Source organism: Cupressus sempervirens, chromosome 3 (assembly GCF_028749045.1).
Source record: "Cupressus sempervirens isolate cs-2001-9-10 chromosome 3, ASM2874904v1, whole genome shotgun sequence".
Lineage (NCBI taxonomy): Eukaryota > Viridiplantae > Streptophyta > Pinopsida > Cupressales > Cupressaceae > Cupressus > Cupressus sempervirens.
The window spans coordinates 617,051,808-617,068,804 of record NC_143120.1 but is presented as its reverse complement, the minus strand read 5'-3'; the positions used below and the strand labels follow the sequence as shown (position 1 = coordinate 617,068,804).

At 34.4% G+C, this 16,997-nt stretch overlaps 1 protein-coding gene across 1 annotated transcript in view; it reads right to left on the bottom strand.

Annotated features, from left to right (window-relative positions):
• The window catches only part of LOC149568183 (DEAD-box ATP-dependent RNA helicase 38-like), a 62,358-nt gene extending 45,618 nt beyond the window's left edge, over positions 1-16,740 (bottom strand). Inside the window, exon 1 of the mRNA XM_089821182.1 lies at positions 16,505-16,740. The gene's annotated coding sequence lies outside the window, so the exon portion shown is untranslated. The remainder of the gene's footprint in view (positions 1-16,504) is intronic.
• Positions 16,741-16,997: the final 257 nt, after the last annotated feature.

The window sequence follows — 16,997 nt, the reverse complement described above, 5'->3', positions numbered from 1 at the left end:
TAACTCATGAAATTCCAAACCAAAAGTAGAACACTGAATCATCCATGTATAGGGACTGATTGAACACATTAATGAATATGCATAATCAAGCATGAACTGGAACCCCATGGTATTTCAGAGTTTCTACTCTAAATTGATCTGAAGATAATTGTGGATGTGGAATTGGCAAGGTCGTATCTTCAAAAGGATTATACTAAAAGACAAGAGAACGCAAGAGAAATCTCTAACCTTATGAAGTCAATCCGACCAAATTATGATTAAGTAAAACAAAGAGTTTAAAGATGACGCAAATCTCAAATTTTTGAGAGAATTATTTCCCCGCTCCATCATTGACACTAATTGTGGGTATGATTCAAACATTTTATTAAACCAAATCATTTAGCAAAATTTCAGCTCTCTGATCTTAGCTCTTGAGTTTTTCTAGAAAAAGATAACAAAAAAGCAGCACTGCAAGAAAGCAGAGTGGAATGAGAATAGCAGCCCAGTATATTCTTTTGTGCATTAAGAGCAAATCAAATCAGTCCATGATTTCTACTGTACAAAGTTGTATGGATACAAATACAGATACAAATATGGATATAGTATCAGAGAAGACCATTTTTTAATACCTCCAATATGGATACAGCTGAATATGACATTAATAAAAAACACACTCGTATATTTAACTCAATTTCTATGTTATTAGAGGAGATTTTCATTACTTGAAAATCAATATAAAGTTATAAACACATAAGTGCCACAAATAATTATAAGTTAATTTAACGCTTAACAATATGCCAAAAAAGTAGAGTTGCATTGGAAGACAGCCCAAAGAATGGGTCAGTGAAGTAGAAAAACGTTTCTTTTGTCTTTCGCATTTGGTGTAGTTTTTGTTTAGACCAATATTTTTAAAAAATTGCATAAATGAAGTTTTTTTAAAATAATTTTGGGAAGATTTACATCAAATTTTTAAAAAATCGTATCACACAGCATTTGGAACAGTTGGAAAATCAAGATCTTTTGGGCACACAGGTTCCAATATTCTAAATCAGATAAGTTTCCAAATTGGATGCAGTTATATGTGCACCCAAGGTGGGATGGTGGAGTTTCTAGCTACTATGCTTTTGTATGCCTCCACCTTAACACAGAGGATAGGGTACTAAAATGCAAGGGGAAACTTTTTTAGTGTCTCAGGCCATGACTATAGTCATCCATAGTGATCTTATTATGCATTGTCCAGATGTTATTGGCACATATTCATACAAATATGTTAAAGGCTCCTCCATAATTTTACCTGAAAAGTTTGTCAGCATAGGACTATATTTGATGAGAATAACTTCTGTGCTTTAGATGAAAATATACCTAGCCTGGAGAAACTTTCAAATATGCAAAAAAATGGTTTTGAAGACAGATCTACTACTGCAAAATGTTGCTTCCAGACTAATTCCCAAAATTTGGCTTAAGTAAACATATGAAAGATTTAAATATTACCAGTACATATCACTGTGGACCCAAAACAATGTTGAATTTTGCACTCTGGTTTTAAAAACTTTTGTCTATCAAGACAATTAATATTTAATTTCAGTAGCTTATGAATTTCATAGTGGCCTTGAAACTTAACTAATAACAACTTCTTATGCACTGCCTCCAGCATGAAACAAAGAGGATGCAACAGTAAAACGCAAGGACTGAATAGGGAATCCTAAAGAAAAATCTGTTACTTCTTTGCATCATGACGAAAGCCATCAAAGGTTTGTTAGGAATTGTTCAGAATCAGACTTTATTTTCACATTATCCAACAATGTTGAAGGCTACTACATAATTCAATCCAAAAGAAATTAACATTTGTTTTCAGTAGAATATGAATTTCATGGCCAAGTTTTTAAAACTTCACAACAACAACTTCTTCTGCACTGCCTCCACCACTAGTCTTGAAAACAATTTTGAGGATCATGATGCATATGTATCTAAGCAAGATCAAGACAATTACCTACTGATGCACTAACTCAAAATTCTCCTCAACAATTAGCCATGGTTTTGGCCGAGGCATCAGCAAGTGCTCTTCATTATACATATATTCTTCATAGTAGGAGCACTCTCATGATTTCTTCCAATAATGTGCCTTCTTATCAACTCACTACAACTTCATCCTCTTCCAATCCTTATGCTTCTTCCCGCGATTACCACTTACATGGCATCTCCTATCCATGTTGTTAATACTTGTGTAAACCCTTCCTCTCTCACTCATATCTCTAGTGCTACCAATTACCACCACCTTTCTCTCCAATACATTTCACTTGTCTCTCATCCTTCCACATACCACTCCTCCTTTTAGTGTGTCTCCTCTTGCCACTACCATTGCATTACCCTTTATTCCTCACCCTTCAACTTCATCTATTGTTTACCCTGAGCTTCAGAGCACAACTACCACCACCTCCTTGGATACCATTTAAGAAATTTTTTCAACTTAAGAATAAAGGTGATGGTATTCATACTAACAGAGGTTCTATTGCACACAACCCTCCACATCACACATCATTGTATTTGAGATTGTTACCTATCCATTTCCTATTGGTTTTGTGGACCTATATTTGACTTATACCCAAAGAAAGGAGATCCTAATGCTCATTTATAAGCTTCCAATGTTGTATGTTTGGATTTCACATATTAGGATAATTTTTTGACTAAGTTATCTCCAAAAACATTGAGGTATCATGCTATTAAATGGTCTGTTATTTACTTCCAAGTTATATCGGCTCCTTTGATGAGCTAGCTATAGCTTTTCTACAACATTTCAGTGTTAACAAGTGCTGAAAACAATTGACTGACTGATTCAATGCCCAATAATTATGAGCTTATGAAGGTTCTGTTATTCACTTCCAAACTTTTAAGCGGTGTTAAAAATCGAATAGACTTAAAAACCATATTTCCTGGAGAACACCTTCTTCCTATTAAAAATGAAATTAACTGAATAGCTTTTATTCTGTTATAGACGTGTACTCATACAATAAATTGTGAAATAAAATTTCTTGCATCCAATACAATGAGCATGCATCACCTTTTCATGGTTCCTCCACGTTTTCTTGCCCTTGAAGAATTCCAAAATTCTAATATTTTTTCAAAAGCTAATGGTTCTACACAAGCAAAGAGCTATGTGCATGTGTAAAATACTTCTAAGAATGCCATCCTCAAGCCTTATTTAGGAAATTTCTGAAGTTATAAGAGCCCTAAGAAACTGACTTAACAGTTTTTTAACTCTAATTTGATTAGATTTCCACCTACTCATAGATAAACCCAACTAGATGGCTACTTAAGAACTATGATTAGAATGAGTTTTGCAACTTCCATGGTGTTAATGGGCATTGCACTCAAGGTTTAATGGCTTGAAAACATAGGTTGCAAGATTTAATTGATAATAGTGTGATTCATATAGTGTCGATGAAGGCAACCTTTCATGCCACAACCCCAGACACAACTATTTCCAAATCATGCTACCAATATCAAATCATTTCATATACAAGATTCTTCTACGGTGGCACATACATATGTTAATATAGATTGCATTGCTGACTTTTATAACGAATCACAAGAAAAATTACATATGGATATTGTTTGTCAGACAATACATTTTGGAGACAAATTATTTTCTCATGCTATTTAATTGATTATATTTGAAAATGACAAAATAATTACAAATCTATTATCACATCCCATCATATGTGAATGGTGGCATACATTTTAAATGTTATTGAGAGCATTTTTATTAATCCTACAAATCAATTTATGTACATACCAAAAAATTCTTGGATGCTATTAACTTAAAACTGAAATCTTATGCAAGTTCTAGAACAACTTTGAAAATAAGTAATTGTATATTGAGTTGCCTTTGTTCTAGGAAACATGCAACCTCAAAATGAATAGGAAAGAAAGGATGAAACAAGCACACATTGATGTCCCCTTTTGAAGGATTTGTAGAAAAGAATTTTGATGGTGCATCAAAAGTAAACCTAGGTGTGGCTAGAGAAGATGTGATTTTTAGTTAATTAATTTGGAGAGTATTTGTATGGTGCTCACTCGTCCTTGGAAGCACAGCCACTAACAAAGTAGAATGGAAGGTAATGCTTGCAAGTTCAAGAGCAGCTAAAGCACAAAATATGACTAAGTTGGGGGTAGGAAATTTGTGGATCATAATTAATGCCCTTGAGAAAGACCCAATCCTAATTAGTATTAGTTAGGTAAAACATTTAATAGATTAATGAATAAGCAAGAAGCTCAATAGTTTTACAAAAATAATGTTTCTATTACGAAACAATTGTTGTCATTAGAAACATTCTAATAACAAAAGAATAATTACAATATTAGAAACATTCTAGTATTTACAAGATTTACAATATTGACCATTAAAATAATAATAAAAAAGATATTAAGGATATTTATTCTAATACCCTCCCTTAATGGTCAATTTTGTCTACGACACCAAGAAGCCCGCTAAACAAACTTCTCTAGAAGTAGGAACTTGGTGAGAATATTAGCAGTCTAGCCCACTATAGGAACATACTGCAAATCTACGAATCCATCTTTAACCAAGGATGTCAATATGCTTGGCTCACTCATGGAAGACTGAATATAAGGTATTTCCCTTTGATCGGCACTAGATAGATGACATGTTGGATATCATTTTAGTTGTTGGCCCAAGATATGACAACTTGGTAGGGTGGTTGTTTGCGTGGACTTCTCAAAGCACGGGAGCATTCATCCTCATGATATACGAATGCTCTGCATTTATGGATGGATATTCTATTGTGATGATGTGGTCTACTTCTCCTACATCCCATACAGTAGGGGTTATACATTAATGTGGGATCTTGATGGGGTTATTTTGGGACTTGAGGCTACATGGTGATTAGATCAGAGTGGACGGGAGCAATCAATGCTTTGTATTTGGTTTGTTAGGGATAAGCATTGCTTGTGGGCAAGCAATCTCCAGGAAGGGAGGACTGTAATGTCCCCTTTCCAGGTGACTAGAAATGAGTAGCAGGTTGGCCTATCACCTATGTTCTGATAGGCCAACAATATGGTTAGGGGACTCATTTGGAAGTCCAGAGAGTGTTGTAGGGCCCTTGTGAGTCCTTCTGAGCATTTTCACAACAGTTCCTACATTTTAGGGCGATCTCCTACTTTTTAGATAGAACTGACTGTTGACAGGAGCATTACCCAAGGGACAACATAGTAGAGCAGGGACCTCTGGAGGAGTTTCCAATATCTTGAGCGAGGTTCCTATTTTTTTTAAGACATGACCCTAAATTTTAGGAGGAACTGCCAGTTAGCCTGCAGGGTTTCAGACAGTAGCAATGACCACAGCACTTCAAAAGGAATCCAGATCGAAGCCTCGAATCTCATTTTATTAATTAATTAATATCTCCTAAGTTATGACTTCTAGCAAAATAATAATAAAGTGATAGTATAATCACTTAATAAAATAAATTATAACAATTTCTCGGCCCTCTTACCTCGGTGATATCACATATTGTTATAATAAAAGGGGAGCACTTAAACTAATAATAATTTGCCCCATGTGGTTGGATTTTCATAAGGAGGCAAAAAATATAAAGTCATGTGATTAATAAAGAGGCAAATTAAACCCAACTTTAAATTAGGGGTTGGGATGAAAATAAAAGGTGTTTGGGAGCTTATTTTGCATATCTATGATTGAAACACATACAAATATGTAAGAAGCTACAACTTGAGGGTTCTCGGCATTTTCCGAAATTCAAAGTCAAAATCCCTTGAATTCCTCAGTGTGGTCATTCCTCTAGAGCTGGAATTTCATTGGACTTTTTGTGATTGGATGTGAGAAAAGATTTTGAAAATTCATTTTAGTGCAAGAGGGACCAGAAACTCACCATATTTCATATAGATCAGAGAATTTGCAAGGTTTCAAGCTCCCGAGACCAGCTGTACAGCCTCCAAGAGCTGATGTCAGCCTTTGAAGGAGGGTGTTTGGGCAAGTTTTTTTGTTGTACTAGGTTTTACAACATCCAAATTACAGATAGCAGCTATAGAGTGCATGACTGAAGATTGGAAATAATCCCCTAGCAAGAAAACAGATTTAAAAGGTTCTCATACACACCCACCCGGCCTGCAATTTGTCAACAGCAATCTTGTCAGCTTGTAGAAGCAGTACCAGGGTAATTTGTAATATTCTGGGGAGCAATTGTAGTACACATTCATTATGACTCAAATCAGCATATTGTTGGCTGGAGCAGTGCAATTTAATAAATTTTCAGTACTGTATGTATCAGAATTTCCAGAGTTGTTTTCCCTCTCTGCCTGGTATGATTTCTTAAGCACACTGGTATCAGACATTGAATATTCAATAACAAGAACTTTCAGATTTGTAATGCAGTTGAGTGTTCAGAAAAAAAAAATTTGTAGTTGTCAACTTTCTATTTTGTCAAAACTATTCAGAAAACCAAAAAAAATTGGCAAAAATCACAAAACAACAAAAAAATCAGAATATTATAAAATCCCAAAACAACTTCCTATTCATTGGTCAAAGCTAGATTGTTAAACAAAATCAGAATTTTCCAGTCAAACCCTAGTTGGCATCTTTCATATTTAACATGGGATTTATGTGTGAAATACTATGTATGATTTCTGACTGCAGTGAGGCATTAGAAGTGGGAAAACTATGATGAGTTCACCTTCTGAGCATATCATTAGCTGGAGCAGTGTAAAAATTATGAATTGAATCAGCATATTGTTGGCTAGAGTGGTGCAATTTAATAATTTTTCATAATTGTATGTTTCAGAATTTCCAGAGTTGGTTTTCCCCTCTGCCTGGTATGGTTTCTTGAGCATACTGGTATCAAAAAATGAATATTCAATAAATAAGTGCTCTCAGATTTGTAATCCTTAGTTGCAGTTGAGTGTCTCAGAATTTTTGTAATTGTAGTTGTCAACTTTCCATTTTGTTCAAAACTATTCAGAAACCCAAAATACTTGGGAAAAATCACAAAACAACAAAAAAATAGAATATTATAAAATCCCCAAAAAACTTTCTATTCGCTGGTCAAAGCTAGATTGTCAAACAAAATCAGATCTTTCCAGTGAAACCCTAGTTGGCATCTTTCATATTTAAAATGGGATTTATGTGTGAAATACTATGTCTGAATTCTAACTGCAGTGAGGGATTACAATTAGGAAAACCAAAGAGGAACAAACAGGACTTTAAGCTTACGAAGGATGGACAATGTGGGTACCTTGTTGTGAATATTCCTCACCTGACCTCTATCACAGTAAACAAATGCACAAGGATTTTCAATCATTGGAAATAAGATAGAAGTGGCAAGATTGAAGAAAATGATGATAGGACGCCACATTAGGTACTCCACCTCATATGGAGGTCACGGGCCACATGAGGTTGCGAGAGATTGTATATCTGCTCTCAGGCCTAGTGTAGGGGTCATGAAGTCACCTGAGCAAGTCACCCTACTTTATCACTTTTATGGTTGAGACATCTTAAAATTGATTCAAGCAATCTAATGATTTGATCTTTATTTCTAACTTAAGAGGTCTAATTTTGAATTATGATTATAAATGATTCCTAACTTGTTTGCAGGGTCTCAACCGAAGTAAAGAGGTATCTCTAAACCCTACTTGCTTTAATTAAATATTGTAACCTAGGGCAAAAAATTGGGTGCTCATAAACTGGGGGCATTACACATGCTCACAATATTTATATCTTGTTTGTGCTTACATGATCCTTATCCAGCATTTATGATTGCACTTACCTCATCATTTGTCCTCGTTTTACATCACATAGGGTAGATTCTTGTCTTCCCTTTATTACATGTGCTTTCATGATAACATATTGCCTATATCCTTACATGCCTATCATATTATGATTCTATCCTTTATCATATTTGTGTACCTTATCATGATTATACGTTTCACTCCTCTCCTCCAATTCCTTGAATTCTTTGTATGCAACCAATTGGAAGGAGGCATATATCTCACTTACAAATCCTTTTGGAAGTTATGATTTGCAGTGATATTCTCATTGTCATTCCAATGTTTAGAGGAACATTATAATATCACCCACTTGATCAAAGTCTTTTTACATCAATGCTTAGCTAAAGTTTACCACTTTCTCTATCAGCAAAATCACTGACCCTTCTCTCCTTTGCTTTTACTATTTTGAGGGTGTTCCTTTATCAAAGCAAGTACTAGTTATATGTATAGATGTTATTCACAGAAAATTGTTTTGTTTTATAGATTTTCAGTGGTCCATTGCAAGAAGAATTCAAGAATGATCTGTATAATTTATGCACAGTTGTATAATTCTGAACTTCTGAGCATCTGAATTCAGAATAACACTTGATTTACATGTTATTTGCTTGTTTTACTTGACATTCTTTTGCCTAGTAGTTCACATGCACATCAAATTGGGGACAAAGTGCACACCTGTGCCCATTTCTCTTATGTTTTGGGTCAGCTTTGATTAAAGTATCCTTAATGCAAGAACAAATTTAAGAAAGAAAGAATGAAGTTATTTTTAACATCCATGAGGCTAAAGATGGCCTATGGGACAGATTACCTTACACACTGATTTCTGCATTTCACCCCTTTTCTTGTGTAACTTGATGATGCCTGACCCCAACTGCTAAGTGGAATATTATTGCATGAATTCAACTTGAGTCAATACCATATCTTGATCCCATTATCATTGATCAAAAGAGAAAATTGTTCTTGGTCCCTTAATCTCTCATTTGCCACCATGGATCAAATCCACAATTGCAAACTTGATCCCAACTCACTTCCACAATCACACATCTGAACCCTGAAACCTCTAAAATTTAAAATTTAATGCAAGTCGTCGTTGAAAATTTCACCACCTCAGTCAACCCAACCTAGCACATGTTTGTATTGTTTTGAGGATATACTATTGTATTTATGGGCATTCAATTATTTATTTAAAAAGGTCTATGAAGAATTCTAAGACCATTGTCATAAAGCATTATAAGAGCATTCCAGTAGCACTAAATTGGCACATCATTGTTGAACAACTACTTGTTGTCCTTCATCTTGACTCATTACCATTGAATCAATCCACCTAGGGGTCTAACTCCTCACAATTCGGATTCTCAAAGTTGTTCCTGAAGACTACTATTTCTTACAGAGCTTTAAATCTTAGAAGAAATTCAAAAGAGGGTATGTTCTTAAAGTGAGAAAACTCCAACAGTCCACTTTCTGCAAATTCAAATCATTTCCACACTTGCAAATCTTAAACAAAGCAACATACGATCACTTTATGGCTTCCAAAACAATCACAGATCAAACCGTTAAATTCCATCATCAAATTCCAAGCTGGATTCAGTAACTTCAAATCTCAGTCCCTCCTCATTTATCCAGGTTAATTATTGCTTTATTAATTTAATTGATGATTACATTATATAAATGTATCATTAAGTAAGTAGTGTTTTTCCCCTTGTAAAAATAAAATAAAGTCCACAAAACATTAAGGAGTAAAATTAGGATCAATAATCCTACCATAAAAGGGATGACCCTGCAGCGTGACGCTTATATCACGAACCTCATTAATGTGAGGTCTGATGTTTGAACCTCTTGCCCACCCCTTCAAATTGTTGTGATTACAGCTTGCCCCTCGCTGACCGCGTGGAGAAAAAGTGTACCTGTGTAAGGTCCCTCCTCGCATGTACTTATTAAATATGAATTTCTCTGTTAAATCCGTTATAGAAGATTGGAATGGATATGAAGTAATGTTTTATGGTTTAGATGTCCTAATGGAAATTGAGATTAGTTGATATGTTCATGTTTTAGATACTCCGTGATTCAAAAACTACTACATTATTTCGACTGTTTAAACATTAATTTGCACTAATGATGATATGAGGTGTTTCACTTTATGATGACGATGTTAATTATGGTACCTTGATTATTAGGTTATATGCATTCAGATAGTTCAGTATGCCCTATTGATGATGTTTATGATGTTTAGGTATATGCATGTTTAATGAGGATTGTTCTAGTATTTTAATTCGAATTGAAGAATAGGTTGTTATATTGATTATGCAATTTTTAATGGTTAAATATATGAGCAGAAATGAGATAACAATTATTTAAATGAAAGATTGATATTTTGAATAATGTGATTATCCACATGAGTTTTAATTATATACATGTGATTTTTCTTGAGCTACTGATGTGTGAATTCAGTGTGCAGGATTATTAGCCAGGAAATCTAATAGAGAACCGGTAATCGACCCTATGTACAATTTGTGAAAACCCAAGGTTGAGTCTAATGAAAGATGCAAACCTCGTTGTTTTGTATTTTATTTGTATCATAATCCGAATGTGTGCATCATTCTACAATTGTCAAGTGTTTAATGTTATATAACAGTGAATCTTATGGTGTCATTTGACACTCGTAATTCATATATGCGTATCAACATGATAATTAGGGTTAGCCAAGTAACCTAATAATCTGAGATGTATTAAGTTAGCAACTTAAGACTAATTAGTAGGTAACTTAGATTAATTACCCTAATTAAGGGTAAGTTTGCTTGCCTAGGGTTTTTAGAAAGTTCAAATATTTCAAGCCAATTAATAGGTCCTAAAATGGTCCTAGAGGCCAAAATTAATGAAAACCAAGTGTCTATGTGGTATATGTATGGGTTGGGGGCATTTTCCACCCCTCTAGACCCTTTTGTTGACTTTTATGACCAGCCAAATATCTCATTTTTCCTTTAGTACGAAAATTGAACTTCACCATGAGTTTGACAAGTTTACACTCCGCCATAAAGGTTGTCTTAATGATAGGATCAAGTTGGAAAACCTTGGAAGGCCTTAGTCAAGTTTGGAGTTATTGCAATTTTTAGGTGGGTGAGTTAGAAGCCTATTTAGTTGCAAATTTGAGAGTTGAAGAGTGTTCACCCAATCTCTACATTTAGAGAGAGTAAAGTCAGGATTGAAGGAAGAAGAAAGATTAGCTCTTCTCAAATTTCAGTTTTTCATAACCATTTGTGAAGGTAGGAATTCTTCATGGTCTTGTTCTTCATGCTGTGTTTTCAATTGCTTAAGTAGGCTTTTTTGCATGTGTGTGTGTTCGTATGTATGATGAAACATGTAAGGGATGAGATTGTTATGGGTTTCTTAATTGTTTTCCTTTTGTGTTTTACATTTTGATTTGTAAGGGAAACTATAAGGGTTGTGTTGACATTACTCACCCTCGGATAGGGCAAAAGTGGTCATGTACGAGAGGAGGGTCTCAGTTGGATTTCCGGTCAATGCAGAGTCTCTCCCCTCATGATGAGGAGAGGGAGAGAGTAGGGTGATATGGGCCCCTACTCATCAATACAAACCGTTTTGTGTTTGGGGAATTAAGAAGTAAAAGAATGGAAGTTCTTGTGATTATTAGCCTTGAAAGAGGCATCTGTTTTGTGTTGTGATTGACTTCTCCTACCCTAAAAAAATCCCCCTTCTCCCTAGTCTTGGTTCGATAATGAACCTGTTGTGCAAACTTGGGATGGGAGTAATTGGTTGAATGTGTCTTTGTGTTGAATATGATTGTCTCCTGGTCAGTTTCCGTTCTCCATGGTTACCTTGATGTAATTTGCAGATTTCATAGTTGCTACCCTGATATGGAACCAAATTGGATTCAGAGTTTTGGTGTTTTGGTTCAAATGTTTTGGAGGCTCCTCCTCAGGATAATGATCCTGATTTAAAATTAATTGTTAACCTTATTTTTTAAACGACGACAATATCGGATTTTCTTCCCTAATTCTTTCCCGATTGAGTCTTTGAATTAGGTTTTTAATAAAATGATAGTTCCTTATACGAGAAAAGTTTCATTGAATTATTATAATGTTTCGATAGCTCTCCCATTGTGATTATTGTTAGTAAATGGAAATAACAGATGTAGTTGTTAAATACTGATTTGTATCATATTGAAAATTCATTCCCTTGTAATTTTGAATCACTACAATGAAAATGGAAGTTTGACATTAGTAAGCTCATGATTTGTGCATTACGGTATTAAAACCAAATAAAGATAGGATCCTAAGGTTCATGATTACTTCAATACTCAATTTAATACATCTATTTCATTGTTCATTTTAAATTTGGATGAACAGAGCCACTTAATAAGTCTCTAAGAGAAAGAAGACTTAGAATAACTAATACATTTAATCCATGAATTTTCTAAGTTGATAAATTGATTTTCTAAGCCCTTGAAAATTTAATTTTGCATATCAAAATTATGCTATCCTTATGTTTTCTCAATACTTGCCTAATAAATATAAATATAAATCATGTAATGCTTCCTAGGGAAGGAAATAAGAAATCCCCTCAAAATGCATGTTACCCATACATTTCCTAGGAGAGCACAATTGCTCTCTGCAAAATGTATGGGCAAATATTTTGTCTTCAAAAAGTGTAACCACAGAATATTCCCTGGGATATTCCCTCCTAACAAAATATAATATATTAGAAAAGTGAATAAAATAAACTTGGGCATACATCTCCTTTTAGTCAATATTCAAATCCAATGCCTTTAAGACAACTAAATAAATATATATATTTCTCAAAAACAAGTTGGAGGGGATGAGTGGGTCCCACACCACCCATCACCCTCCCTCCATCCAAAACCCACATTGGTTTATGAATTGCAAAAAAAAAGGTCAACAAAACAATAAATTGAAAACAAAACATTTACCTTCAAACTTACCCATTTACCTTTGTCATTAAAATCACCTTTTTGAAAAGGCCACTCCTTGTTTCATGCATACTCCAAGCTGCCCCATTTTAAAGGACATGTCAGTCCTTGTGCAAGTGTGGTCAGACTTGGACAATCGCACACAATGCTTGGGAGATGGGTTGTGTAGTGGCCAAGTGGCCTAGTTTAGGTGGTAGGTAAGATTTAGGGGTTCATAATGTATAGGAATATATGTAGGTTATTTTTAATTAAGTTGCTTTTTTTAGTAAAAAGTTTAGTATGGTTAATAAAGTTAGTTAGTAAGTAGTTTAGGAATGTTAACTTAGAATTATTAAATATTTATATTGATATTTTGGTATTAAGTAGTATTGTTTTATGTTTAAATTGTGGTTAGGATTTAAATAAGAGGGATTAGTATCATGAAGGATATTATGATGAGTAAGTTGACTCTTTTTTAAAAATTTATTATGTTTAAAGATTCATTGGTGTTAATAAAGAGTATATAGTTAGTAACTAGTTATGGTTGCTAGAGAGGGATTATGTGTTTAGATTTAGATTTTGTGACAGAATATTTGGGAAAATTATATCGTCTTATTAAGGAAAGTATTTTAGTAATGTGTCTTAACAATAGTATGTTTTTTATTTGGGATATCTTAGTTAGAAGTAAAGGTTGCATTTAGAGATTGTTTTAATCGACAAATATTATTGAAATTTTATGTTATTTTATTAAGGGAATTATTTTAATAATGTATTGTAGTCATATCAATTAATTGTAAAGATATTTTTTAATTAATTCAGAATTTCTAATGTTAAAGGATTGAAGGGTTATTGAGGGAGTATTGCATAGGCGACATGGTAATTGTTTAGGGTTGTTGTTAGGAGTTGATTTTAATTCCGTCATTGACCTAATGCATAATAATAAATGTTATTTGAATTCTCATAGATTTAGGTTTTAATTAGAACTCGATACTAGTATGTTGATAGGTTAACCTACAAGTGCAGATTAGTACACATAGGGGATTGAACTAGTATAATGAATTAGTGTAAAAGTATCAAATCAAACCTAACATAATTTATGTTACTAATCAGATGTTCCTCGAATATGATATCACACTTTATTAAACATAAAACTATAGTTTAATCAACCGACATAATCAACCCAAGCGTTCACGTAGCAATAAGACTTAGGGTTTCAAACCCATGAAGTGAGTTGGGATACTGACTTTGCATCATCATGAGATGTAACCTAAACTCTTTTTTTCAGCCTAGACCTTGTGACTCGAAAACTAACTTTATCATGTTGTCATATATCCGCACTATTTTCGATAGATTGTATGTATTAAACATAGTTATTATTACCTTTAAATAATAATAAAATATGGTGTGTTTTTGCCCCGATTTTTTGGGCATGACAATCTGTTGCTGTCGGCCCCTGCACATTGGTAATAGTTCCCCACACTTTTGATAGTCAAAGGCATTGCTGTCGGCCCCTGCACATTGGTAATAGAACCCCACACTTCCAATAGTCAAAGGCCCCCGCACATGCTGCTGAGTGAATGGTCAGATGGTGACAATTAGATAATGTGCCTTGCTGGATGGATGATTACCTTGGTGATACGGATCCACACACCCCACATGCCAATTCAGATGCATATGTCAATGCAGGAGATTTGATTTGGAGCGATAAGGTGACTGGAGTTATAAGGAGATTTGAATTGGAGTGATAAGGTGACAGGAGTTATAAGATCTGAAATGGCAAGATAAGCTGAAATATTGGAGAGCTATGATAATGTTTTTTCTGGAGTAGGCATGAGATTCACAGTTGTTCTCAAGGTTGATCCGTTCTCAAATATAAAGTGATGAGAAAATTGATTAAATTACATCTCCACAGGGATGGGGTCCCCAAAAGATGTGACCCCACTGGTTCATAGCTCCAGTGAAATGCGACTACCAATCCAAAAATATATAATCCTACCATAAAAACAAACTTAAATCCATCCAAAAGGCTTTTACATGCCCCACTTCCATATGCAATATTTGTGAAGACTACACACTGGAGTTAAATAATAATTGCAAAAATCTTAAACTAGGTCTACATTCCCAAACCTGCTCTTGCAGTAACTCTTGAAACCCTAAGATGAACCCTCTGTATGATGTGGCAATGTTGTTCGGGTGTATTTTAAAGTGTAAGCCCGCTCTGGTTAGTTATTGCCTTCACATTAACCCTTCTTCGGCCAAGATTCTATACCCAACCCAAAATATCCAGTAAATTTAGCTCCAGAAATATTAACAAGCTGCAGATTGACTACAGTTTTAGAGGTTTTGAGTCTTGACAACTAGTGGCAATCCACACCTCTAACCACGCTGCCGAGTGACATAATAGAAGAAAAGAGATGAAAAGGCAATCCTTGAATGGAAATATGGATGAAAATCAATACAATAAGAACCCTTTGGAGAATGCTCATATAATCATTGGAAAAATGAAAGCTGAGGAGCTGATGATGAAACTATTCAGCGAAATGCACCAGAAATGAAGCACACCCTGAGATGAAAGTCTTTTCGATCAAGCAAACAAGAGAAAATATAAAATTGGAAAGAAACTTTTCCATTCGTGCTCCAGATATTTAATGTTTAGTTTACCCTTCCAAATAGCTACTACCAGTTCCCTTTTCTTCATGAGCTGTCTGTTTCGAGGGGGGAAAGATTACATCCCTTGGCTGTTACTTTTTTTTAACGTTTCCCCTTGTTGGCTGTGTTGCATCATAGTCAAGCGACCTCTTTTGGCGTGTCTGTTTTATGTTTCAATGAACAAATTAAGGATTTGAATAACACTGAGCAAGGGACTTCAGTAATTTATACGTTCTTGTTAAAATTGGTGTTTTTTTATGGACTTTAGATACTAGCACTTGCAACTTTAGCATATAAAGATGGTCCGACCTCTACTAATCACTCTATTTGAAGGTAGCTCAGACAATCATTGCATTTACAGCATTAACAGTAGCTAGTATCTTAAGAACAAGGAAAACAGAATAAACAAAAAATTAAAGCTATAAAACAAATGTAACATTCATTTCACGGTTCTAATTATATCTACGTAAACAAACAAACAGAGATATGACAATAGTATTACAATAAGTATCCAATATGAGAACAGCCACAAATAAAACCACAGAGACAATGCCTGTTTCGAGGGGGGAAAGATTACATCCCTTGGCTGTTACTTTTTTTTAACTTTTCCCCTTGTTGGCTGTGTTGCGTCAAAGTCAAGCGACCTCTTTTGGCGTATCTGTTTTATGTTTCAATGAATAAATGAAGGATTTGAATAACACTGAGTAAGGGACTTTAGTAATTTATACGTTCTTGTTAAGATTGGAGGCTTTTTATGGACTTTAGATACTAGCACTTGCAACTTTAGCATATAAAGATGATCCGACCTCTACTAATCACTCTATTTGAAGATAGCTCAGACAATCATTGCATTTACAGCATTAGCAGTAGCTAGTATCTTAAGAACAAGGAAAACAGAATAAACAAAAAATTAAAACTATAAAACAAATGTAAAATTCATTTCACGGTTCTAATTATATCTCCGTAAACAAACAGACAGAGATATAACAATAGTATTACAATAAATATCCAATATGAGAACAGCCACAAACACAACTACAGAGACAATGCCTTAATTTAACAGATAACAACGGAACTGTTTCAGAACAAAGTAAAACGTAACAAAAATTGATCCAATCGCTGGCATAGAAAATCTCATTGAAACCACGGCAAGTGACTTACCTCAAAATTGCACAAATTCAGTCGTGCTGCCCAGAGTGCCGATCATAAAAAATGGACAGAGCTTGCAAGAAAATTATTATGAAACCCTGTATTTTTATTAGAGACGAAACAAATACAATCTCCCTGTCGCTGCTGCTACGATCTGGAATTACCGGGGTTTTTTTGGCTGAAAAGATTCTTTTAAATTCGAGACGAGAAATTTGCAGCCTTTTAAACGAAAATATTGTTTGCGCGTTAGTGAGTCCTGAGGCCAATCATGCTTTAATAGCTGCCTGAAAATTGTTTTCCCGGCATGCGACAAGCTTCCGAGCAATTATATAGGCCGGCGGCTGTTATTTTAATTAATTATTCTATTATCTAATACAGGTATATTTATCATTGTATTTTTTTAAAGTATTGTATTAGTCAATTATTTAAAGGTTGATATTCATTATTATTTCATTGATTTCACGAGTGTCTTGGACTTGCTTACTTCATAATGTGTTCTACGGTT